This window comes from Lagenorhynchus albirostris, chromosome 5 (assembly GCF_949774975.1).
Source record: "Lagenorhynchus albirostris chromosome 5, mLagAlb1.1, whole genome shotgun sequence".
Taxonomy (NCBI): Eukaryota; Metazoa; Chordata; class Mammalia; order Artiodactyla; family Delphinidae; genus Lagenorhynchus; species Lagenorhynchus albirostris.
The window spans coordinates 22,258,420-22,284,177 of NC_083099.1; positions in this window are offsets into that span (position 1 = coordinate 22,258,420).

The following is a 25,758-nucleotide window of genomic DNA, read 5'->3' on the forward strand; positions in this document are numbered from 1 at the left end:
AAAAACATTCCTATGAATTTGCACAAGGAACAATATCCACGGATTTCAAATTTCACTTCCAAAGAGAAATATATATATATATATATATATATATATTTGCATGTGCCGCTTTTCATCATCACTGAATGCTATAAAATAATAGAATAGTTCAAAATTCTGAAAGAAACTAATTTTGTGTCTCAGATTCTATATCTATCTAAACTATCACTCACATGAATAATAATTTAAAGGTAAATAATTTAAAGACTGGTAAGGTCTTCAAAAGGTCTTGGCTCCCACGTGCTTTCTTCACAAAGCAGAAGAGAAATGAAAGATAAGGAAGAAAATATAGATCTAAGCTAGTGGTTCAATTCACAGAGAGCTCAGGAAATTACCTGAGCAGTGAGCAATACAATTAGAAAACAATTGTTCCAAATTGTACAGAAATCCAAAGGGCTTCCTGAAGGAAGTTTTCAAAAAAAAGTTAAGTTCATTCAACAAATAGTTTAATTTAAAAATTAAAGGCTCTTATGGAAAAAAAAATAAGATCTATGTAACCGTTATGATGAACAATCATGATATGTGGTTTGTGATAAATAAGCAAATTTACTTGTTCCTACCATCATTTTAAACTTTTTTTAGCAGGAGCAATCTGCCCGGGTTCCTAGATGAAAACTCCAAAGGGGCCCATAACTTTTTTGCTCCTCTAAGTAAGATATTCTTAACGCATGCAAAGCCACATCGTTTTGGTTTATTAATTAAGCTCCCATTATAAGAATTTATCTTTGCATTATTCTTCCCTTAGCCAGTTGGGATTTAATTTAAGGTGGAAGCAGGGGAAGAGCTGACTCCCCAGGCTTCCTTGTTATATTGCCACCACGAGAATCTAAGCAGGAGAGGAGAGCTAAAGGAACAGGGGGATCCTGACTGATACTGGACTGATGTAAGCTAGCTGCTTACTCTGCACCAACAGAAGGTTTAAGCTGATTTTTTTTTCTCTTTAAGCCACTTTTGAGGACTCCCAAGAGATTCCTCCTGAATTCCTCTCTCCTGGGGCTCCATTGTTCTAGATGAATGTCTTTCCATTCCTGGAGGTCACTTGCCCCTGAGCTTCTTGCTATAATTCTGCTGCTGCTTTCTGCTAAATTATTCTCACCTCACCAGGCAGCACTGTGGATCAGGACTCAAGAAAACCCTACATCAGTTCTTTTCCCTCATTTTTCCATTGGGTTTACAGAAAACACTGCATCCCTTGTTCCAACAGTTTTCAAGTGCATGAGAGATGCATTGGAAAAGCATTTCAAATGTTAGAGAGCTCTCCTCTCGCCTTCCACTAAAAATAGTAACTTTGCCTGCTTATACTACCACACCCTCCACCCCTGCCCCGGTGCTCAGAACATACCTAGACCTGAGGAGACACACAGCAAACTTCACTCACTCAAAAAATTGACTATAGGATACATAGTCAATCTTATAAAATTAAATGTTGTTGCATTTCTACAAAAATGATTTTGCTATTGACCTATTTTAGTGTAATTTCATTTGTTTTCTAATAGTCAACTTTTTCGTACTACTCAACACTCACCTTGTTAGTTTCAAGATTGGTCACCTGTTTGTGACATAGTTCAGGCATCAAAAGGGTTATTTGAGGCCATGTGTCAAAGTAGGGCGTATCTTGTCTATCTGGAGCTAAAAATCCATAAAACTGAACTAATTTGAATCAAATTTTCCACTAATTGGTCAAAGAAAATAAAGGATTTATATATTAATCTATTTTTATCAATCTATTTTATTAAATACATTAATTAATATTTGTCTCCCATAATTAACTCTATATCTCATAGTTATCTAACAGTGACCTACAACTTAAATGATTGAAGAATTATAGTTCTAAAAGATATTTAAGACTATTAACACCAAAAGAAATGCTGGTATATATATTAGAAGGTCAAATAGTAGTTAGCAGAACTGGAAAAACTTAGTTATCTCAGCTTCAGCTCAGTTTTCTTATTACAGCATCCTGATTAATATGTAAAACATATACACACTAATGTTTACTTGGGAAATTGCTCAGAAGATAAAGTAGAATTTTGCAACATTCATTAGATAGAGGCTAGAAGACTTTAGCAATAATTAAAAACGCCCAATTTTAGAAACCAAAAAACCAATAACGCAAAAGTCAAAAGCAAACAAATGATGAATCATGGTAGAGATAGAAATAAAGAAAATGGTTGTGGATCATGAAAAAGAAATAGCTTTAAATGAAAATCCACAGAGAAAAGCATGGAGGATTGCAGGGTAGATAAATATTGCAAACTCCACCTCCAGAAATTTAAATAAATGAAATAAAGAAAAAATCTGCAGAAAGTAGTCTATTCTAGCTCCATTTTATGTATAATTAAAATATGTGAATACTATACAAATTGAGTTTTTCTAAATATTTGTAATTTTTCTAATATTTTATTATTTTTCTTATTCCCTATTGCCCTATAGTAAAATTCTAAGAATAAATAGATCTTATGTACATGTTTCAATACCAGAAAAAAAGCCTGTGGTGGGATTTTATTCCACAATTAACTTTGGGGAGAAGAAAACTTATAGACTTTTTGACAAGTGGGGCTGGGCTGTGAAAATTACAGGAAATAGGATTGAACTACAGAAAATTTAGGCTGGAAGCCAGAGATCTACACTCTAGTCCCAATCTACTGATAATTACCTCTATGACTTAAACTAATTATGTCTCCATTCCTCAGTTTACTCATTAATAGAGTAGGGGACTGGCATAGATGAAACTTAAGGCCACCTATGGTTTTATCTTTCAATGATTTTACTCGTGACTGGAGTAATATATGCCATACTAGCCAATGTTAAAACTTACTAACAAAATACTCATTTCAACCTTTCTCAACACAACAGGTTAAGTATATATTTGAAGTATTTAACATTTTTCTCCAATATATTTTCTATATTTGCAAAAATTGCTATGTTAGACACGTTCATACTGAAAATAGCTTATCGTGACTTGGTAAGTCCAAGGGAATTTTGCCTTTTTCATTTCCAATTCTCCTTTGTCCTCACCAGTCTCTGCTTATCTTCATCACCTTGACAAAGAGTTTAACTTCTGTCTCTTCTGTCTCATGTAATTGATCTATTAGCTTCCTCCTCCAAGATTTTTAATTTTCAAAATTTTTAATTTTCAAAATTCTGTCATTATTTTTACAGTCTAGATAAGTTTAAAAGATGTTGAAAAAACCCATGAAGTATAAAAGTATCAAGAATTCATTGCCTGTTTCCCAACTTGTCAATGGCACTGGGTAGGACCTATTTCACTGGGCAGTTTTGAAGACTCAATGTGTATGCATGGAAAAGAACATAGCACAGTGAATAACACTCAGCAATAGACATGGTTTTTCCTTTTCTTTAAACAATCAGACAGAAATCCAGTTCTAAAATATGGGATTAGTACCATATCACTGAATTCCCAGAAGTTCAGGAAAAGATAGCTCATAGTATCAGTGTTCTGAAAGATGACCCCTAGACCTATTAAGGTACAATTCTCATAACTTTTCATATTATTGTCTTCTCCATGATAAGTTTTTATTTGACCTTATTCTCTCATGTAAATAAGGATTGGAAGTTAGAAGGAACATCTCGCCTGTTTCTCGGCTAATTACTAAAGCTTTCTTCATTATCAACCTGGTCTTTAATAACAAAGCAAGACAAGCCTTGAGCCTATTTGGCTTGAGCTAATTACCAAGCACTCCTTCCTTTGGTTCTTGCGCAGAGGAGGGCAATAATCAGGATACAGAGCACTGGCTTTTCCTTGGCAGCCACTGCCAGCCGCAGCAGCCACGAACTGACAAGCCTGAGTCTCGTGGGGGATGGATTTTACCTGACTAGTTGAGCTGAGCCTTGGGACTTCTTAAAAGCAAGCTCCTGCCGTGATTTCTTATAGCAAGCCCAAGAGTTAACCAAAATACCAGAGATTGTCACTACTCACGGGGGCTGTAAACTGTTTCAGTACAAGGGTTCAGTTAGGCTGGGAATTTTCCACATCTTTGCCTGTGCAAGTGACAGTGTTCTGACTTGTCTACAGTTACCAAGGTTGGTAATTAACATTTCAGCTATAGTTAATTAAAAAAAATTGACGAGAAAATGAAAAACTGATTAGCATGACGCCAGTGGACCAACTTGCTCACGAGGAAAGAAAATTTGGTTGAATCTTTTTGGATGAAGCACTGAAAACATTTCCAGCCTCCAAAATTATACTGGAAACAACACATGCAAATGAAGATAGAAGAATTCACAATGATAATTTGTATTTTACACACTTTCACACAAATGTCCCAGAGGCCTCCAAAAACATAAGTTAAATTTCACGGCTCTCCTCCAAGGACACACTTATGATCGTTTTTGAAAACAGAGTAAGAAATTGAGACATAAATCAGGAGTGAGCATAAAATTAGTTGGGTCAACTGGGCACATGAAAGGTAAAACTCAGTTTCAAGCTGAGTACTAACTCACATAAATATTTCATCCAATGGTAAAGATAAGAAGGAAAAAAAACATATAAAATTCATTTGCATGTTCTTTTTATGAGGTGCAAGCCTACATTTCAAAGCTTGTCATGCTAAAAATTTATAATTTATAAAAAAATCAAGCAGAAAAAAAATCTCTCTTCCTACACTGTGATCATTTTTTTAATCTATTTCTCCTTCATTTTCTTTCAACAGATATCAAATTGAGCTATCACCACACATAAGGCACTAAGCTGTGATGAAACAAAGTACAATATAAAATGCAACACATACTCTTGAAAACTTTGCCATCCTTTGTATAGAATGGCACCCAAGCAGGGAAAGTAAAAATCACTTCCATATTAGACTGTGATTAAATGTGAAATATATGAAAGGATTGGTATTCACATTGTTCAAAAGAGGGAGATAGTCCCGTGGCTGAAGACATTTCAGGGAGGGTTTTTGAAGGAAGGGGTAATTGAACAGGCCCTCATAAAACAGGAGATAAGGAAAAGAGGTAAAGAATGGAGAGAGTGTTTTACTTCTGTTAAAGAGTAAAACCTAGGGGCAGGTAGAAATGAACAATACATGCTCATAAGACAATAAAAAGACCAGCATGGAAGGTCTGTAAAATAGGCTGGGCAGTTGCAAGTCTGATTATGCCAGGAACTTGAATTTTGTATTATAAAATCCATTGTCCCAATTGCCTATTTTTCAAAGGGGTGTAAAACAAATTCTTGCTTTTACCATTTTTTTCAAATCAAATAGCCTCAAGGGTCAAACTCTTCCCTTGAATGTTTTTATGCAGAACGAGTATTTCAAATTAATTGTTTCACTACCTGTTCGTGGGGTTTTGCAATGAAGTAATTTCATTTCTCGCATCATATCTCATTCAAGAAAGCCAGGAAAACCCATTAAATCCTAGGTGTCCTAAGAAATTAAGCCCAAGAATATGCATGGAAATATCCACAATGCATATTTTCCACAGGTTCTAGCCCCACACTGGCCACAAACCCAGAAATAGCCCTTGAAAGTGGATAAGAACTAAGATTCCAGAGTCACTCACAACTGAGGTGAGTCCACACTGTCAATTATTACCTGTATGACCTCATGCAAATCACTTAACCTTTTTAAGCCTCCGTGTCATCATCTGCTAAATGGTGATACGATAGTCTCTCGTTCTTAAAGTTGTTCATTCACTTATTATTTTTCAACAAATATTTATCGAGCACCTACAGTGTTAGGGTCTGTCCCAGGCACTGGGGACACCCTAGTGAATATGGCAGACAAGGATGTTTGGGAGGTTTAAATAGAATAATACCTTTCATGCATTTGGCAAAATACCTAAAAAATAATGAATAATTGATAAGTGTTAGTATTGAAACTATTATGAACACTTTGCCACATACCTTATGAATTTGGGTTACCCTGAGCCTCAGATTTCTTATCTTTCAATCAAGAAAATTAGAACATAGGACTTCTAAAACCCTTTCTAGCTTCCACATGCTATTAGTCTATAGCTGGTAAGCTCTCTTGAGTCTTCTGGGAGACACCAGAAAAGAAAAACAGGGGGCAGGTGGGTTGAATGAAAAAAGAAATAATCCTGAGTCATAGAAGCAGAAAGTTGTAAGTCAATGCTATGGGTTTTTTGGTACTATTTCCTTTTATATTAAAAAATAAAAGTATACCACTATTAAATCGGAATAGCCACAAAGATTGAATGTGATAGTGTAGGCAATACAGTCACGTTTGGTAGGCTTTTCTTTATGATCATTACTTTGTTTTTGTTTAAAAAATTGGGTGGACATAGAATAATTTCTTGGAAGTCTCTGCGTGGCAGATAGCCAGATTGTGGGATAGTTGGTCCAATTACAGGTTCTAGATTAGCAGCCAATTCATAGCCAATCAACGTTTATATGTGGCAAACTGTACCAAGGGAATTTGGTGGTCTTGTATGGAGACTGTCATCTGAAGTGTCAAGCACAGCAGGACTTAAGTGAAGAGTGTTCTTTTAATCTGCAAGTGAAGCTTTAGTAAAACATTCAGAAAATCTGTTTCAAGCCAACCAGTTAATTGATTAGTCACTTGGTGAAAAGTTGTTGTTATTTGTTCAGCATTAGACCTTGAATCAGTAACACAGACATTAATTTATAAAGCAAATAATGAAGAATCAAAGGAACTTCACACATGACTCGCCTTCCTTTTAGAATGTGAAGTAGGATAATAAAAATAGTAATAATAGAAGTTATCATTTCCTGAGGGAATGTTAAGCTAAGAAGTTTACTTATAGAATTTTACTTAATGCTCACAGTAACCCAATGAGCTAAGCAGTATTCTTTTTGTATTTCAGGTGAGGAAGTGACTCATAAAATTTCAGTAACTTTCCCAAGGTCACAAAGCAAGTAAGCAGCAGATGGAGCCTGAAAACTGTGACTCCTCTTTGTTTGTGACAGATGCCAGAAGACTGTACTGGAAACTCTTTAGGTATAAAAGTGATTCAAGAGAATATAAATGAGTCATCCCTGGACTTCTTAGCAAAGAAACGTTCATTTTCTGCATTTGCATTTCAAAAGACTACATGATAAAGAAATCATTTGCTATTGCTAGATAAGTGCTTCTTCAAGCAAGAAGTTCAGAGCCCATTAAAAAAAAGAAAGAAAATGTACTAGTGGTCATTTACTCTCTATATTAGACAGCCTCAAAAGACACAAAGTTCTGTCACTAAAAGCAGACTGACCAGTATTACTGCAATCTCCAAGAGTTTGCATTTTAAATGAAAGAGTTGCCTCTTTGACATAAATCAAGGTATTCCATACGTTTATAAAAAAGGGAAGGCCTTGTTTTATTTGTGTCCATATTGTTAATAATTTTCTGACATTCTGGAATATGCATATTTCATTTTTCTATTTTCCCCACTAGAATTTACTTCTCTTGGAGTAGAGATTTTTGTCTTCTTTTTCAGTAACCTCAGGGCTCAGAAGAGGTCTTGGCATGTACGTACTCAGCATAAATTTGTTAATTAATAAATGAACGAATAAATTAACATGACTGTAAGTGGGTTGAAGAAAAATGCAATCCAATTTCTTTTTAGTGTGTCTTGAAACTGTCACACAACTCAGGAGCCAAATTCCTCTGAACCAGCCATCTCACCTGCTAATCTGAAGGGTTTACATTTTCATAATATCTAGGATGAATATAATACTATTACAAGTACTTCATTCTTTAGGAAATCAGAGAAGCTAGGAGTCTAAAAGGATTGCTATTATCTAGACTACATCAAGAATTCCAATTCTAATGTTTCCTACTTCAAAGCCTTCCCTTTATAGGTCTGTATATAGTGTATGATCTATTTGGTTTCAAAAACAAGTGGTAACAGGTTAGCACCCAAATAGCTTAATCAATCCCAGGGAAGATTTCTTATTTTTCGTTTCATCCTGTTGGTTTTTCCTGAGAAGGCTTCAGAGTGGTCATATTGCTGCTGGAACTCCCTTAAACTACTCCTTAAAGACAACTGCCAAGATGATTTGTGTGGCAACCTGCATATTTGTCTTCTTATCTTCCAAGGGGCCAAACTTTAACCATTAGAGTAACTTAATCCTTTGGCATTTGGGAAGTTACTATGATGGGAGCTCTATTTTCCCTCTCCCTTAATTTCTGCTTCAACCTCTTTAATAAGAACTTCCAGCTTGTTAGAATTGTTGGGAATGAACCATCAGCCCTCTTTGTACCTCCTTCTCTCCCTCCTATCCTAGAGAAGAGTAGTGACTATATAAATGAAGGTAATGCTTGCTGCCGTAACAAGTAAACCTTCAACTTTCAGTGGCTTAGCACAATAGAAATTTCAATTTCATTCACATAACAGTTCAATGCTGTTGGTCCTGGCTGGAGGTGATGGTATTTTATGTGTTGATTTAAGGACATAGACTCCTTCCATGTGTGATGGCATATTTCTTAGGGTCTTGAAACCCTTGGTATACAATTAGCCAATGAGAAAAGGAAAGAGAAGATGAAGAATGCACAACTTAGTCCAGAAGTGACATATATCCTTTCTACTGATATTCCGCTAGCAAAAAGATAGTCATATGATCACAGCTAGAAGCAAGGGGTAGGTTGGAACAAATGGCCTTTGGCTGGGAACTTTTCCAGTGAAAACTCCACCATAAGGAAGGCATACAAATTTTGTTGCTGTTGTTGTTTTTGACGGATGACATGCCTTCTGCCACAGTGAGACTGAGGAGGGTGTATTGCTGGGTTACAGGTGTCTGTTTGCAAGTGCCTTGTCTCTCTTTCTCTTTGATTCTTTGTCTTTGGAACTACCCACTTCGGATTCTCTTCCATCCTGTGGCCAGCCCCCCAGCACAGACTCTTCCCCTGCACAGGAGGCCTACAGTTGTCCAGTTGCCCTATCTGTGACTGGGTGAATAAGTTCAATTCATAGGGAACTTAGAACAAGGGGCCCATTTTGGCCTCAAATTCAAGTTCATTGTACCATCCAGCTTTACCAGCAATATACTTGATATTTTTCTAAGTTTCTATTTGAAGAATTATTTTTGTATTTTTTAAAATTAATTAATTAATTTTTATTTTTGACTGCATTGGGTCTTCGTTGCTGTGCGCAGGCTTTCTCTAGTTGTGGCGAACAGGGGCTACTCTTGGTTGCAGTGTGTGGGCTTCTTGTTGCGGTGGCTTCTCTTGTTGCAGAGCACTGGCTCTAGGCATGGGCTTCAGTAGTTGTGGCACACGGGCAGGTAGATAGATAAAATTAATAGACAAACACACTTCATATTGGCTCAAAACTGGTAGCAGAAAAGGGGCAAGAGCCCAACAAACCCCATAATTATGTTAGGGGATACTCAAATTTATCTTAAGATAAATTTGTAATACGGTACTAATCCCACATTACAAAAAATATGTAAACATTTTAAAAACAAAAATATTAAATCCTTAAAATTCCAAATAATCTGAATTCTTGAAATTTAAATAGGCTTCCAAAAGTAAACATAAAATCTCAAATAGAAAATAAATATCTAATAGGCAAATAATTTGATTCCTTTCAACTCGGTGCCAGCCATTGTTCAATCTCCTTGGTGGGTTTTCTAACAGGCCTCCCCCTGGCTCTCTAAACTTCAGGGACCTACCTCTGCAGAGGGCATTAGCCCCCACCTATGTGTGGATCGTGCACTCAACTTATTTTTCTGTCATGCTTCAATATTGAAGTCAGTACTGGGTGGTCTTTCAAAGTGTTCTGGGTGGGAATTCAAGGAGAAAAAGGCAAAGGTCTCTAAGGAAGCAGTTGGGTGGCCTGGCATCAAAGACAGAAGCAGACTGCAGAGACATCCAAGCAACCAATATTTCCTGGTGATCCATTCAAATACTGCCACAGACTTAGCACAGTAAGCCTTAGCCACAGTGGCACGGCTCTGGGGTGGGCTTTCACACAAACTACTTTTAATTGGCCGAGGAGCAATGGGCTTACTCCAACCCAAGTATGAATGAGATGTTATGCGTGAGTTAGAAAAAACATTTTAAGGCATTTGTGGCCTCTTCTCTCTCCTGGCTCTTGTACAGTCAGTTTTCATTCATAGAAAAAGAATCACAAGTAAAATCTCATTATTGGTTTGTAACTTCTCTGTTGATATGGAGTCATTTTTGACCTGATCATTTAGCTGGTATTTTCTTCTCTTTTTTTCCCTACAATAACAATGCTTAAAGCTAATTAAATAAAGATCTGAATACAATCCCATTCTATTTTTCTTCTGACAGGAGAATCTTCAAATATAATATAAAAGCAATGTCTATACCCTTAAGACTGAATAGAGTGAACTCACTAATGTCAAATTGTGGGTTTATCAAAAAAATTAATTAGAAACCTGCTGGTATTTGGTAATTATTTGAACAGTAGTTCACTAGTGAAAAAAAAAGATAAAAAGGAGGGTGTTACTGTATTACCTATATCCCAATCTAACTCTCATTTTATTTTAATTTGTAGAGTTTGAATGAAGAATCAGAAAAGCTCAACAACTGCCTTGTTAATTGATTTCTATCAGTCTTTATATGCAACAATTTAGTAGATTACTGCATAAGAACTGAGTACATTATGGAGTTCCCCAGGTTGCCAACCTCTAAAGAGTGGTAAATTTTTATACCATCATCATTTTAAGGGGTCTCTTTTCTTTTTTTTTTTTTAGGGGGTCTCTTTTCTGGTTTGTAAATCTCTGTGTAATACAATTGGGTGAGAAGTCAAGTAATGTTTTTTTTCTTGATTTTCTAGAAATGACGATTAAAGTCTGTTGCTAAGAAAATAAAAAATAAACATACTCGGGACCACATATTGTAAGTTTAAAGACCCTCCCCCTATTGTGGTCAGCTCCCTCTGGTCAAGGCTTACAGAAGGACACTGATACAGCCACCACAGCCCATTCCTCTGGTCCCTCAGAGAGCAAGAGCATGTTAAACTTTGAGGAGTAGCACCTCTTTCTCAATAGACTGACATGAGAGAGGAGAGGTGACATTAGATTTGGGATCCCACACCCCTTCCTACAAAATTGAAGACTAGACCATCTACTTTACCATCAAAACCTCAGAACATAGTAACTGTCTTTGGTTTTAAAATTACATAGTATCTAAACTAGCATCCTTGAAATTGCTGGTGTATGGGGACATGCAGGAGGAAGATGCTGTGCTGAGAGAAGTGCTCAGGAGCTTGGAAAAGGAGAGAGATCAGCCTGCATCCCAACCACATGGTTGGATAAGAATAATTGAATAGGGATCAATATTCAATATCCTGTGACAAACCATAATGGAAAAGAATATGAAAAAGAATATATGTATGTATAACTGAGTCACTTTTCTGTACAGAAGAAAAAAACACAACACTGTAAATCAACTATACTTCAATAAAATTTTTATAAAAAGAATAACTGAATGTCCCATGAATCAAGTGAAAACTGTCTGAATGTAAATCACCTTGCCAATAACAAGCCCAAGAGGACTGACCACTGGATAGGAAGATCTCAGCAGCAAGAGCCTGTAGAGATACACAGCCAACTCATGGAGAGGAAATAGAGCTGGAAAAGGCAGAATTGGACCCCCATATCCTACTTCAGGTAACCCAAGGAGAAGTCTTTATAGGGTCCTTGGAAGAAACTGCAAGGTGCACCAATGAGAGCTGGCATTTGGATGTCAGTCACACAGAACCAAAGAGCTTTCAGTCACAATTAGATTGAGAATATGTAAAAACCAAAGTGGAAGAGGGCAGCCACCTCCTCAGGAGTAGTTATAGAGGAAGCAGCATCTGTTTTCCTCTCACTGTTTCCCATGCTGCCTTCAGAGGAGGAAGTGAAGGAGATTGGGTTATGAAGGAGCAGATCATGCCCTCCATCTCACCCCAGGTCACTGGAGCCTCTGATCTAAACCCTTGGGATGGGTGAATGTATGGAAAGTGGGATTTAAGTTAAGATGGACTTGTTAAATGGAATACTACTTTCCCTGAAAAGGCTAGTCTCCAATATAGAAAGAGCTCCTAAGAAAAAAGAAAGCCTCATCCACCATAACACAGGCACCAGTCCCCTCCACCAGGAAGCGTACACAACCCACTCAACTGAAAATACCCACTGGGGAGAGACACCAAAAGCAACAGGAACTACGAACCTGCAGCCTGCAAAAAGGAGACCCTAAACACAGTAAGTTAAGTAAAATGAGAAGACAGAGAAATACACTGCAGCTGAAGGATCAAGGTAAAAACCCACCAGACCCAAGCTTCCCTGGTGGCGCAGTGGTTGAGAGTCCACCTGCCGATGCAGGGGACACGGGTTTGTGCCCTGGTCTGGGAAGATCCCACATGCCACGAAGTGGCTGGGTCCGTGAGCCATCGCTGCTGAGCCTGTGAGTCCAGAGCCTCTGCTCTGCAAAGGGAGAGGCCACAACAGTGAGAGACCCACATATCACCAATAACTAAATAACTAAATAAAAAACCCCACCACACCCAACAAATAAAGAGGATATAGGCAGTGTACATGAAAAAGAATTCAGAGTAATAATACTAAAGATGATACAAAATCTTGGAAATAGAATGGAGAAAATATAAGAAAAGTTTACCAAGGACCTAGAGGAGCTAAAGCACAAACAAACAATGATGAACAACACAATAAATGAAATTAAAAATTGTCTAGAAGGAATCAATAGCAAAATAGCTGAGGCAGAAGAATGCATAAGTAACCTGGAAGATAAAAAAGAGGAAATAACTACTGTAGAGAAGAATAAAGAAAAATAATTGAAAGAATTAAGGACAGTCTCAGAGACCTCTGGGACAACATTAAATGTACCAACATTCAAATTATAGGGGTCCCAGAACAAAAGAAAAAGAAAGGGACTGAGAAAATATTTAAAGAGATTATAGTCGAAAACTTCCCTAATATGGGAAAGGAAGTAGTCAATCAAGTCCAGGAAGTGCAGAGAGTCCCATACAGGATAATTCCAAGGAGAAAAACACCAAACACATACTAATCAAACTATGAAAAGTTAAATACAAAAAAAAATTAAAAGTATCAAAGGAAAAGCAACAACATACAAGGGAATCCTCATAAGGTTAACAGCTGATTTCTCAGCAGAAACTCTGAAAGCCAGAAGGGACTGGCAGAACATATTTAAAATCATGAAAGGAAAAAACCTACAACCAAGATTACTCTACCCAGCAAGGATGTCATTCAGATTCAACGGAGAAATTAAAAGCTTTACAAACAAACAAAAGCTAAGAGATTTCAGCACCACCAAAGCAGCGTTACAACAAATGCTGAAGGAATTTCTCTAGGCAGGAAACACAAGAGAAGGAAAGACTTACAAAAACAAACCCAAAACAATTAACAAAATGGTAATAGGAATATACATATTGATAACTACTGTAAATGTAAATGGATTAAATGCTCCAACCAAAAGACACAGATTGGCTGAATGGACACTAAAGCAAGACCTATATGCTGTCTACAAGAGACCCACTTCAGACTGAGGGACACATAGAGACTTAAAGTGAGGGGATGGAAAAAGATATTTCATGCAAATGGAAATCAAAAGAAAACTGGAGTAGAAATTCTCATATCAGACAAAATAGACTTTAAAATAAAGACTATTACAAGAGAAAAACAAGGATGCTACATAATGATCAAGAGATCAATCCAAGAAGAAGATATAACAATTGTAAATATTTATGCACCCAACATAGGAGCACCACAAAACATAAGGCAAATGCTAACAGCCATAAAAGGGGAAATTGACAGTAACACAATGATATTGGGGGACTTTAACACCCCACTTTCACCAATGCACAGATCATCCAAAATGAAAATAAATAAGGAAACACAAGCTTTAAATGATACATTAAACAAGATGGACTTAATTGATATTTATAGGACAGTCCATCCAAAAAAAAACAGAATACACTTTCTTCTCAAGTCCTTATGGAACATTCTCCAGGATAGACCAAACCTTGGGTCACAAATCAAGCCTTGGTAAATTTAAGACAATTGAAATCGCATCAAGTACTTTTTTGACCACAGTGCTATGAGACTAGATATCAATTACAGGGAAAAACCTGTAAGAAATACAAACCCATGAAGGTTAAACAACACACTACTTAATAACCAAGAGATAACTGAAGAAATCAAATAGGAAATCAAAAAATACCTAGAAACAAATGACAATGAAAAGAAAATGACCCCAAACCTATGGGATGCAGCAAAAGCAGTTCTAAGAGGGAAGTTTATAGCAATATAATCCTACCTTAAGAAACAAGAAACGTCTGAAATAAACAACCTAACCTTAGAGCTAAAGCAATCAGAGAAAGAAGAACAAAAAAAACCCAAAAGTCAGCAGAAGGAAAGAAATCATAAAGATCAGATCAGAAATAAATGAAAAAGAAATGAAAGAAATGATAGCAAAGATCATAAAACTTAAAGCAGGTTCTTTGAGAAGATAAACAAAATTGATAAGCCATTAGCTAGACTCATCAAGAAAAAAAGGGAGAAGACTCAAATCAGTGGAATTAGAAATGAAAAAGGAGAAGTAACAACTGACACTGCAGAAATACAAATGATCATGAGCGATTACTACAAGCAACTATATGCCAATAAAATGGACAACCTGGAAGAAATGGACAAATTCTTAGAAATGCAAAACCTTCCAAGTCTGAACCAGGAAGAAATAGAAAATATGCAAAGACCAATCACAAGCACTGAAATTGAAACTCTGATTAAAATCTTGCAACAAACAAAAGCCCAGCACCAGATGGCTTCACAGGCGAATTCTATCAAACATTTAGAGAAGAGCTAACACCTATCCTTCTCAAGCTCTTCCAAAACATAGCAGAGAGAGGAACACCCCCAAACTCATTCTACGAGGCCACCATCACCCTGATACCAAAACCAGACAAAGATGGCACAAAGAAAGAAAACTACAGGCCAATATCACTGATGACCATAGATGCAAAACTCCTCAACAAAATAGTAGCAAACAGAATCCAACAGCACATTAAAAGGATCATACACCATGAACAAGTGGGGTTTTTTCCAGGAATGCAAGGGTTCTTCAATGTATGCAAATCAATCAATCTGATACACCATATTAACAAATTGAAGGAGAAAAACCATACGATCATCTTAATAGACGCAGAAAAAGCTTTTGACAAAATTCAGCACGTATTTATGATAAAAACCCTGCAGAAAGTAGGCATAGAGCAAACTTACCTCAACATAATAAAGGCCATATATGACAAACCAAGAGCCAACCTCATTCTCAATGGTGAAAAACTGAAAGCATTTCCACAAGATCAGGAACAAGACAAGGTTGTCCACTCTCACCACTCTTATTCAACATAGTTTTGGAAGATTTAGCCACAGCAATCAGAGAAGAAAAAGAAATAAAAGGAATACAAATCAGGAAAGAAGAAGTAAACCTGTCACTGTTTGCAGATGACATGATACTCTACATAGAGAATCCTAAAGATGCTACCAGAAAACTACTAGAGCTAATCAATGAATTTGGTAAAGTAGCAGGATACAAAATTAATGCACAGAAATCTCTTGTGTTCCTATACAGTAATGATGAAAACTGTGAAAGAGAAATTAAGAAAACACTCCCATTTACCACTGCAACAAAAAGAATAAAACATCTTGGAATAAACCTACCTAAGGAGACAAAAGACCTGTATGCAGAAAATTATAAGACACTGATGAAAGAAATTAAAAGATGATAAAAATAGATGGAGAGATATACCATGTTCTTGGACTGGAAGAATCAACATTGTGAAAACGACTCTACTACCCAAAGCAATCTACAGATTCAATGCAATCCCTATCAAACTACCACTGGTATTTTTCACAGAACTAGAACAAAAAATTTCACAATTTGCATGGAAACACAAAAGACCCCGAATAGCCAAAGCAATCTTGAGAAAGAAAAACAGAGCTGGAGGAATCAGGCTCCTGGACTTCAGACTATACTACAAAGCTACAGTAATCAAGACAGTAAGGTACTGGCACAAAAACAGAAATATAGATCAATGGAACAGGATACAAAGCCCAGAGATAAACTCACACACACATGGTCACCTTATCTTTGATAAAGGAGGCAAGAATATACAGTGGAGAGAAGATAGTCTCTTCAATAAGTGGTGCTGGGAAAACTGGACAGCTAGCTACATGTAAAAGAATGAAATTAGAACACTCCATAACCCCATACACAAAAATAAACTGAAAATGGAGTAAAGACCTAGATGTAAGGCCAGACACCATCAGACTCTTAGAGGAAAACATAGGCAGAACACTCTATGACATAAATCACAGCAAGATCTTTTTTCACCCACTCACTAGGGAAATGGAAATAAAAACAAAAATAAACAAATGGGACCTAATGAAACTTAGAAGCTTTTGCACAGCAAAGGAAACCATAAACAAGACAAAAAGACAGCCCTCAGAATGGGAGAAAATATTTGCAAATGAAGCAACTGACAAAGGATTAATCTCCAAAGCATACTAGCACCTCATGCAGCTCAATAGCAAAAAAACAAACAACCCAATCCAAAAATGGGCAGAAGACCTAAATAGACATTTCTCCAAAGAAGATATACAGATTGCCAACAAACACATGAAGGAATGCTCAACAACATTAATCATTAGAGAAATGCAAATCAAAACTACAATGAGATATCATCTCATACTGGTCAGAATGGCCATCATCAAAAAATCTACAAGAATAAATGCTGGAGAGAGTGTGGAGAAAAGGGACCCTCTTGCACTGTTGGTGGGAATGTAAGTTGATAGAGCCACTATTTAGAAGAGTATGGAGGTTCCTTTAAAAACTAAAAATAGAACTACCTTATGACCCAGCAATCCCACCACTGGGCATATACCCTGAGAAAACCATAATTCAAAAAGATTCATGTACCAAAATGTTCATTGCAGCTCTATTTACAATAGCCAGGAGATGGAAACAACCTAAGTGTCCATCATCGGTTGAATGGATAAAGAAGTTGTGGCACATATATACAATGGAATATTACTCAGCCATAAAAAGGAATGAAATTGAGTTATTTGTAGTGAGGTGAATGGACCTAGAGACTGTCATACAGAGTGAAGTAAGTCAGAAAGAGAAAAACAAATACCATATGCTAACACATATATATGGAATCTAAAAAAAAAAAAGGAAATGAAAAATAAATGGTCAGAGGAACCTAGGGGCAAGATGGGAATAAAGATACAGACCTACTAGAGAATGGACTTGAGGATACAGGCAGGGGGACAGGTAAGCTGGGACAAAGTGAGAGAGTGGCATGGACATATATACACTACCGAACGTAAAATAGATTGCTAGTTGGAAGTAGCCGCATAGCAGAAGGAGATCAGCTCAGTGCTTTGTGACCACCTAGAGGGATGGGATAGGGAGGGTGGGAGGGAGACGCAAGAGGGAAGAGATATGGGGACATAGGTATATGTATAACTGTTTCACTTTGTTATAAAGCAGAAACTAACACACCATTGTAAAGCAATTATACTCTAATAAAGATCTTTAAAAAAAAAAAAAAGAAAAGCCCAGAAATAAATCCACACACATATGGTCACCTTATCTTTGATAAATGAGGCAAGAATATACAATGGAGAAAAGACAGCCTCTTCAATAATTTGTTCTGGGAAAACTGGACAGCTACATGTAAAACAATGAAATTAGAACACTCCCTAACACCATACACAAAAATAAACTCAAAATGGATTAAAGACCTAAATGTAAGGACAGACCCTATAAAACTCTCAGAGGAAAACTTAGGCAGAACACTGTATGATATAAGTCATAGCAAGATGCTTTTTGATCCACCTCCTAGAGAAATGGAAATAAAAACAAAAATAAACAAATGGGACCTAATGAAACTTAAAACCTTTTGCACAGCAAAGGAAACCATAAACAAGACAAAAGGACAACCCTCAGAATGGGTGAAAATATTTACAAATGAAGCAACTGACAAAGGATTAATCTCCAAAATATACAAGCAGCTAATGCCGTCCAATGTCAAAAAACAATCAACCCAATCCAAAAATGGGCAGAAGACCTAAATAGACATTTCTCCAAAGAAGATACACAAATTGCCAACAAACACATGAAAGGATGCTCAACATCACTAATCATTAGAGAAATGCAAATCAAAACTGCAATGAGGTATCACGTCACACCAGTTAGAATAGCCGTTGTCAAAAAATCTACAAACAATAAATGCTGGAGAGGGTGTGGAGAAAAGGGAACCCTCTTGCACTGTTGGTGGGAATGTAAATTGATGCAACCACTATGGAGAACAGTATGGCGGTTCCTTCAAAAACTAAAAATAGAACTACCATTCCACCCAGCAATCCCACTACTGGGCATATACCCTGAGAAAAACCATAATTCAAAAAAGTCATGTACCAAAATGTTCATTGCAGCTTTATTTACAATAGCCAGGACACGGAAGCAACCTAAGTGTCCATCGACAGATGAATGGATAAAGAAGATGTGGCACATATATACAATGGAATATTATGCAGCTATAAAAAGGAACGAAATTGAGTTATTTGTAGTGAGATGGATGGACCTAGAGACTGTCATACAGAGTGAAGTAAGTCAGAAAGAGTAAAAGAAATACAATATGCTAACACATATATATGGAATCTAAAAAAAAAAAAATTGGTTCTGAAGAACCTAGGGGCAGGACAGAAATAAAGACGCAGACATAGAGAATGGACTTGACATGGGGAGTGGGAAGGGTAAGCTGGGACGAAGTGAGAAAGTGACATGGACATATATACACTATCAAATGTAAAATAGCTAGTGGGAAGCAGCCGCATAGCAGAGGGAGATCAGCTCAGTGCTTTGTGTCCACCTAGATGGATGGGATAGGGAGGGTGGGAGGGAGAAGCAAGAGGGAGGAGATATGGGGATATATGTATATGTATAGCTGATTCACTTTATTATACAGCAGAAACTAACACAACATTGTAAAGCAGTTATATTCCAATAAATATGTTAAAAAAAAAGAAAAAAGAAAAATTTTAAAAATGGACCCTTAAACATATGAAAAGATACAGTATCTGACTATATGTATCCAAAAAATTGGCCAATTGAGAAAATTTAAATAATGGCTGGACATTAGACAATATTAGAGAATTATTTTTAACTTTCTGTATTTCCATAAAAATTTTCCTAATTTCCATAACATTTCCAAAACTGTAATTATTATTTATTTTCTTGGAGTGATAATGGCATGTAGTGTTCTTATTCTTAGAGATGCATTTTATGTGTTTTAGGAAAACAATGCCATAATATGTACAACTTAGTTTTAAATAGTCGGCATATATGTATAGATATGTAATTATGTATATTTATACATAATTAATATGCATATATAATTCATGAAGATAAATGGAAAATACATGGTAATCACTGTATTCTTTATACTTCTTTATCCTTTGTATGGGTTTGAATGTTTCCAAGACATAGAGTTGGGTAAGAACATATAGTCTAAGTTTTATATCTTGCTATGAGACTAATTAACAATAGAAAGTTACTGAAGAATTTTGGAATCAGTCAGAGACCATAAATGGTGCCAGATACTCAGACAAAGAAAAAAAGCATTCTATCAATTGGGCACAGTTAGTGACAATTACTGGAAGAATAAAACTAATCCATGTTTGTACCCCAAGGAAAGAGACTGTTCACCGTATTCATTACGTGTGGACTACCGACCCTTTAAGGGGCCTCTGTGGCATCAATTTTAAAATGTTGTTGTCTAATTCCTCTCTGCCAGGATCACACTAGGACTAAATGACTCTAGAGAAAGGGCAGGTTCTTCAGAGTTCATAGTGGCCAAGTCTAACTTAAATTGTCAGTAGAAGAAAGGGCAATGCAGTTTCATTAAACAGTATAAAGTTATCATAATTCATTCTCCAATGAATCCAACATAGTGGAAATGGATTACCTAGGAAAATGAAAACTAAGAAAATAGAATGGGATGTGCCTGGCCTGAGACTGCAGTGCTCCGTCCATCTTTTTACTTACCCTGCTCCGAGCTCTAAATCAGGGGCCGGGCCTATGGCTACCTTTCCTGGGCTCCTAGGTTTCAACCAAGGGAAGACTTTGGAAAGAAAGTAGAGGATAAGGGGGAGGGAGCAAGGAGCCAGGGTGTTTATACCCTCTTCGCTGGCTGGCTGGGTTCTCCCACAGCAACTGAGTGTCCTCAGTGGATCCAGCCTCCACCAGTAAGGCCTCTGGTGTTGCAGCTCCCAGCACGAGTACAGAGCCCCCAGGCTCTGCTCACACCTCTTCCCTTTTCCCCTCTAACTCAGGGGCTGCTAGAGCCCACTACTGCTCCCAATTTCAGGGCTGCCTCCCCATTCCCTGCTAGTGTCTCAATTCCTATATTTCCTCTTTAAATTATCCATTTATAACTTCCCTATGTTTTAAATATACAGAATCATTTTATGTTTTAAATATACAGAATCATTTTTTTCTACTTGGACCCTGACTGATTCAGGATGTGAGAAGGAAGTAAGAGGTAAAAAAAAAGAATGAATTTGGGCACAGTCATATATGAAGACACACACAATAGATAGAGAATGGCAAATATTCTGAGTATTAATCAATATATACCAGTCTCTTCCAAAGAACATATAACCTATTTTTTTAACTTTCGAGTCTGACTTTGTTGCCAAATCTCATCAGTTGTAACAATAGTATAATGGTTAAGAACATAAATTCTAGAGCTAGAAAACCTGGATTCAGTCTCAGCTTTACCACTAGTAGCTCTGTAACTCTAGGTAAGTTATTTAACGTCTCTGCCTTAGTTTTCTCGTCTGCAAAATGGGAGTAATAATAGTATCTACTTCTTACGGAGTTAAAACATGTACAAAGTAAGCACTCAATAAATATTCATTAATTCATTTATTTATTTATATGTTTATTTTTATATTGCAAAAGTTTGAACTGATTACTACTTGCTATGTTACCTTTTCCATAAAATTACATTCATGTCAGGTCACAGATTTCAAACTACCTTCATATGTATGGCTTCATTCTACCCAACAATCTAGTTGAGGTGGCTAGCATAGGCTTTATCATCCCAGTTTTACAGATGGAAAAACTGAATCTACAAGAAATCACCAGCAAGAAAGATAGAAGCAAGATCAAAACCTAAGCCTTCTGACTGATAGCTCTGAATTTTTGAGGGACATCATTAATGAATGGTTCTTCAGATTCTACCCGGCTTACGTTTGACACATTTTTTAACCTTGTATGGCAAAAATAGCATGTAAAGCGTGAAAGACGTTTAAAAGCCAATTACTAGAAATATTCCTGTTGGTGTTATTATTATGACTGATACAATTTTTTATAGAAAAGAAGACCTACATATATATTTACTATATCAGGGGAAAAAAGAAAACAATTTGGAGAATAATCAGTTATAAAATTAACAAAGCAGGTAAAAAAGAATTATGAACTAGCCACTCTATGATTTGAAATCATGTCTTTAACCCTGAATTTTAAGCATCTATAAGGAAGATTGACAGTTCAGGAGACACCATACTAGAAGGAAAAGAGAAATGTAGGTGGAAGATAATTCATTAGCTCTATTACCTCAGGTTAATTCAGTGTAATGAGTTATTTTAATTCATCGTTGTTTCCAAGGAAACAATGGTTGACTCATCTCACAGTTTAATATCTTGAAATCACATATACTATTTTATACATGACATGGACATAATAGTTCTTGCTCTACAATTCATCCATGTACTTAACTCCCACACAGTATACACCTTGATAGCAGTATCCATTTTCAGTAAAACTGATTTTAACCTGAATTATTACCTAATGTTTTAGGTCTTTTCCTATTAGTTTCAGTGATCCAATGTCAAAAATAAAACCGTAGCTACCATGGAAGTGGGGTGCTACTGGAGGTATAAAACAAGGACTTGTCAAGATATGTTCAGAAGTTAATTGAATTCTCCAGGTGCCTTGCTTTATAAGGCTGCCGAATCTCTTATCTTGGAATATTAGACGCATTAGTAAAAAATAAAATAAAAGCAAAACAAAACCAAAGAGAAATGAAGTACATTTAAACATGCCACTTGCCAGGAGACACCCCTTTTCCCAAACCCCTTTCCATTGCCCACCTAAAACTCTACTCCTCTTATGTTACCTGGCTCCCAGAATGCTGATAATTAGGTCTTTACCCCACAGAAAAATCTGGAAAAATCTAACAACCTCAGATGAAAGTCCTAAAATTCTGATATCATAAGTGTCCCAAAGGAAAGCCTCAACCACATCACGCTGCAATGAAACTTATAGTCAGAAGCACTCAGAGGCTTTCACTATTCTTGACCATGTGCAGAGAACCAGCAATTAGCACACACTTTGGGAAAGCCTCTAACATAAGAGGTAGAGACAAAAGCAAATACAGAGGGACAGATGGGACAGAGACGATGAATGGAAAGAAAACTATTTAATGTTCTTCCATAAATAGGAAAGATGATAAACCATAAACTAGGAATACAGTGTTATAAAAAGGAATATCCAGGGGAATAAAAAGAAGCTCTCAGTGATTAGAAATACAATAGCAGAAATGAAAAAACTTTATAGAGGCGCTGAAAGTTGGAGTCAAATTAATGTCCGACCGAAAAAGAAAGAGGACCAGTCTGGGAGATGTTACTTCCAGACAATGGAAGTTCCAAAAAGAGACAACAGAGGAAACCGAGGGGAGGTAATCATCAAAGAATTAATTCCAGAGTATTTCCCACAACTGAAGGATATGAGTTTCTACATCGAAAAAACCCTTTAATAGCTAAATTCTCAACTTTTATCATAAGAAGCCAATAAATAATTCCTAAACTGACCAATGGTAAGGAAACATTATAATCCTATTTTTTAGAAACACAGAGACAAATGCTGTATTATCAGGCCACTCAAGATGGTGGTTCTCTTGCTCTCTGTATATCCCCAGCTCTACCAGTCCCTGACTCACCTGTAACCTATTCACATGACTGGTCTTCCCTCTTAATCATAGAGCCTAATCAGTAACCGCCTACCCCTCACCCACACCCCACACCCCCCAATCCCCAGCCCTCTGCCCCAGCTAGTGATTGTTCTAATCTTTTTTTTTTTCATTTTAATTGGAGCATAGTTGCTTTACAATGTTTTGTTAGTTTCTACTGTACAGCAAAGTGAATCAGCCATACATATACATAAATCCCCTCATTTTTGGATTTCCTTCCCATTTAGGTCATCACAGAGCACTGAGTAGAGTTCCCTGTGCTATACAGTAGGTTCTCATTAGTTATCTATTTTATGCATAGTATTAATAGTGTATATATGTCAGTCCCAAACTCCCAATTCATCCCACCACCCCCCTTTCCCCCTTGGTATCTATATGTTTGTTCTCTTCATTTGTGCCTCTATTTCTGCTTTGTAAATAAAATCCTCTCTACCAATTTTTTCAGATTCCACACATATGCATTAATATACGATATTTGTTTTTCTCTTTCTGACTTACTTCACTCTGTATGACAGAATGGCTCCACTATGATAGTTTGTCAAAGGGATTGTGAGGGACAAGTCACTCTGCTGGTTTCCCTGGTAACCAATGAGACAACCTGATGTCAATTCACCCATAACTGGTAACCTTCCTCTTCCCCCTTCAGCTATGAGGAGTCACTGCAGGACCTTACTTCGGATGAGCAAGATGCCCTATCCAATAAACCACTAATGTCTCTGTCACTGAATCCAGGTTTTTTCTTTTGTCTTGAGTCTGGGCAATTACAAGACTTGCAGGCCTGTGGGGTTGCAGCCCAACAAATGCCAAAGTAATCAGATAAAAGAATCAAAATATGTGTTTTTGAGAATAGGGAAATGAGCAGGGAGAGACCCTAGCGACTGCTATTTTTCATAGTTTTGAGAATTATTTGCTTTTTATGCACATTTATTGGATAAAAATAAAAACAAAACATGTAAGTACTGAATGGATAGGTTTAATGGCAGATTCAACCCATACAGGTGAAAAGAGAACTAATTAACTAGAAAAAATTATTCAGAATGTAGCACAGAGAGAGAGAGATAGAAAATAAGAGAGGAAGTTTAAGACAAGGAAAACATGTGTGAAGGCCTCTCATACACCTAATTGGAGTCCCAGAAGAACAGAGAGAATTACCTCTGAGAGGCAGTTTTTGAAGCATTATGACTGAGATTTCTAGAATGAATGGAAGAAGACTCCAATGCTTAGCTTTAGAAATCCCAAAGAAAGGTCAGAGAGAAATCAGGAGGTGAGGGTGTCATAGAATCTAAAGAAAGGCAAATTTTCTAGGATATGCGCTGGATCCACCATTCTGGTTATTTTGCTATCCTGTCAGAATTTCTTGACTAAAATGTATAAATATATTTGGTTAGACTTGTTTAAAAATTTGATTTATTCTGTGCAAAATATCTCAGTGTTGACACACACGTCTAGACACACACCAGGAAGACTGCTGTGGGGCTAATGTTACTTACTGGTCACCTCAACCAGAATGATTAAACTAATTTCTAAATATAGACATTGCTTCATAGCTAAAGAGAAAAAATTTTTCCCTTTTGATGGCCTTTCTAGGAAATGTTGCCTGACATACAATGGAAAAGCAGCTTGAAACATATTTGTTATGCCCATATAATGCCACCACAACTAACTGAATAGTGAAAGCATCAGGGAATCAGTCCTTTGTTTTGTTTACATGATAAAAACCAGTCTAACTCATTCAACATATTCAATTAGTTATTCTAGCATTATGTAGACAAAAACCTTGGTTATCTAATTAGGGAGTTAATTTCCTTTTCTCTTTCCTTAGCAACCTGCTTTTTGTCTGCTTATAATCCAATCACTGTTAGTTTCTACTTGGATGACCAGGTATCATTTAGGCCGTATAAACATCATTTCAAAATGGTTAACCCTGCATCAGACTGCAATGAAATTCTTTTGCCCTCAAAATTTTATGTGATTTTAAAAAGTTAATGTGCGTGGCAATTGGAATTACGTGAAAGGCCCTGGCAACAAAAAAAACACAGATTAAAGAAAAACAACTGATTCATTTCTTTGTTAATTTAAAGCAGTTCTTTAGTGGTTGCCATGTGGGAAAAAGCAATAACACTGCCTTAAATGGCAGCAAAGCCACTTGTTAAGACTATTACAAACTATGGTGAAATGCAAAACATAAGAATACCTATACTAATGCATTTGGATATAGGGTGGGGATGGAAAGTAGGAATAAGATCTGTGATCAAGTGACAAGCCTCTCTTGGAAGGAGGCTGCTAACGAAACACACTAAGACTGTGCCTTGGCAATATGATAGTTTAACAAACATTTCCTTAGATGACGTTTTATAGAGGACGAGAGCTCATCGGTGCCTTTAGTTCACAACTTTCTGATCGTCACATCGAAGTGGTGAAATAACAGCTTCTTTATTTGCAAGAGAATATTATAATCAACTTTCTTTCTTCATTGTTCTTCTGGAATGACCTCAGTATTACCTTGGGTATTGCAAGTATCTCCTGTGACTTTTTTAGTAAACCATTTTGGAGATTGCCCTTCTTTTTAGTTGCTGATAGAGGTCCATAATTTCCTTCTGGTATCTCTTTCTTTGTTTCTCCTTTTTCAAATAAATATGTTAAGTGTGAATGGTAGAAGAAAACCACCTTATTTCTTTTTGCTTAAGCCAGTTTCCTCCAAGA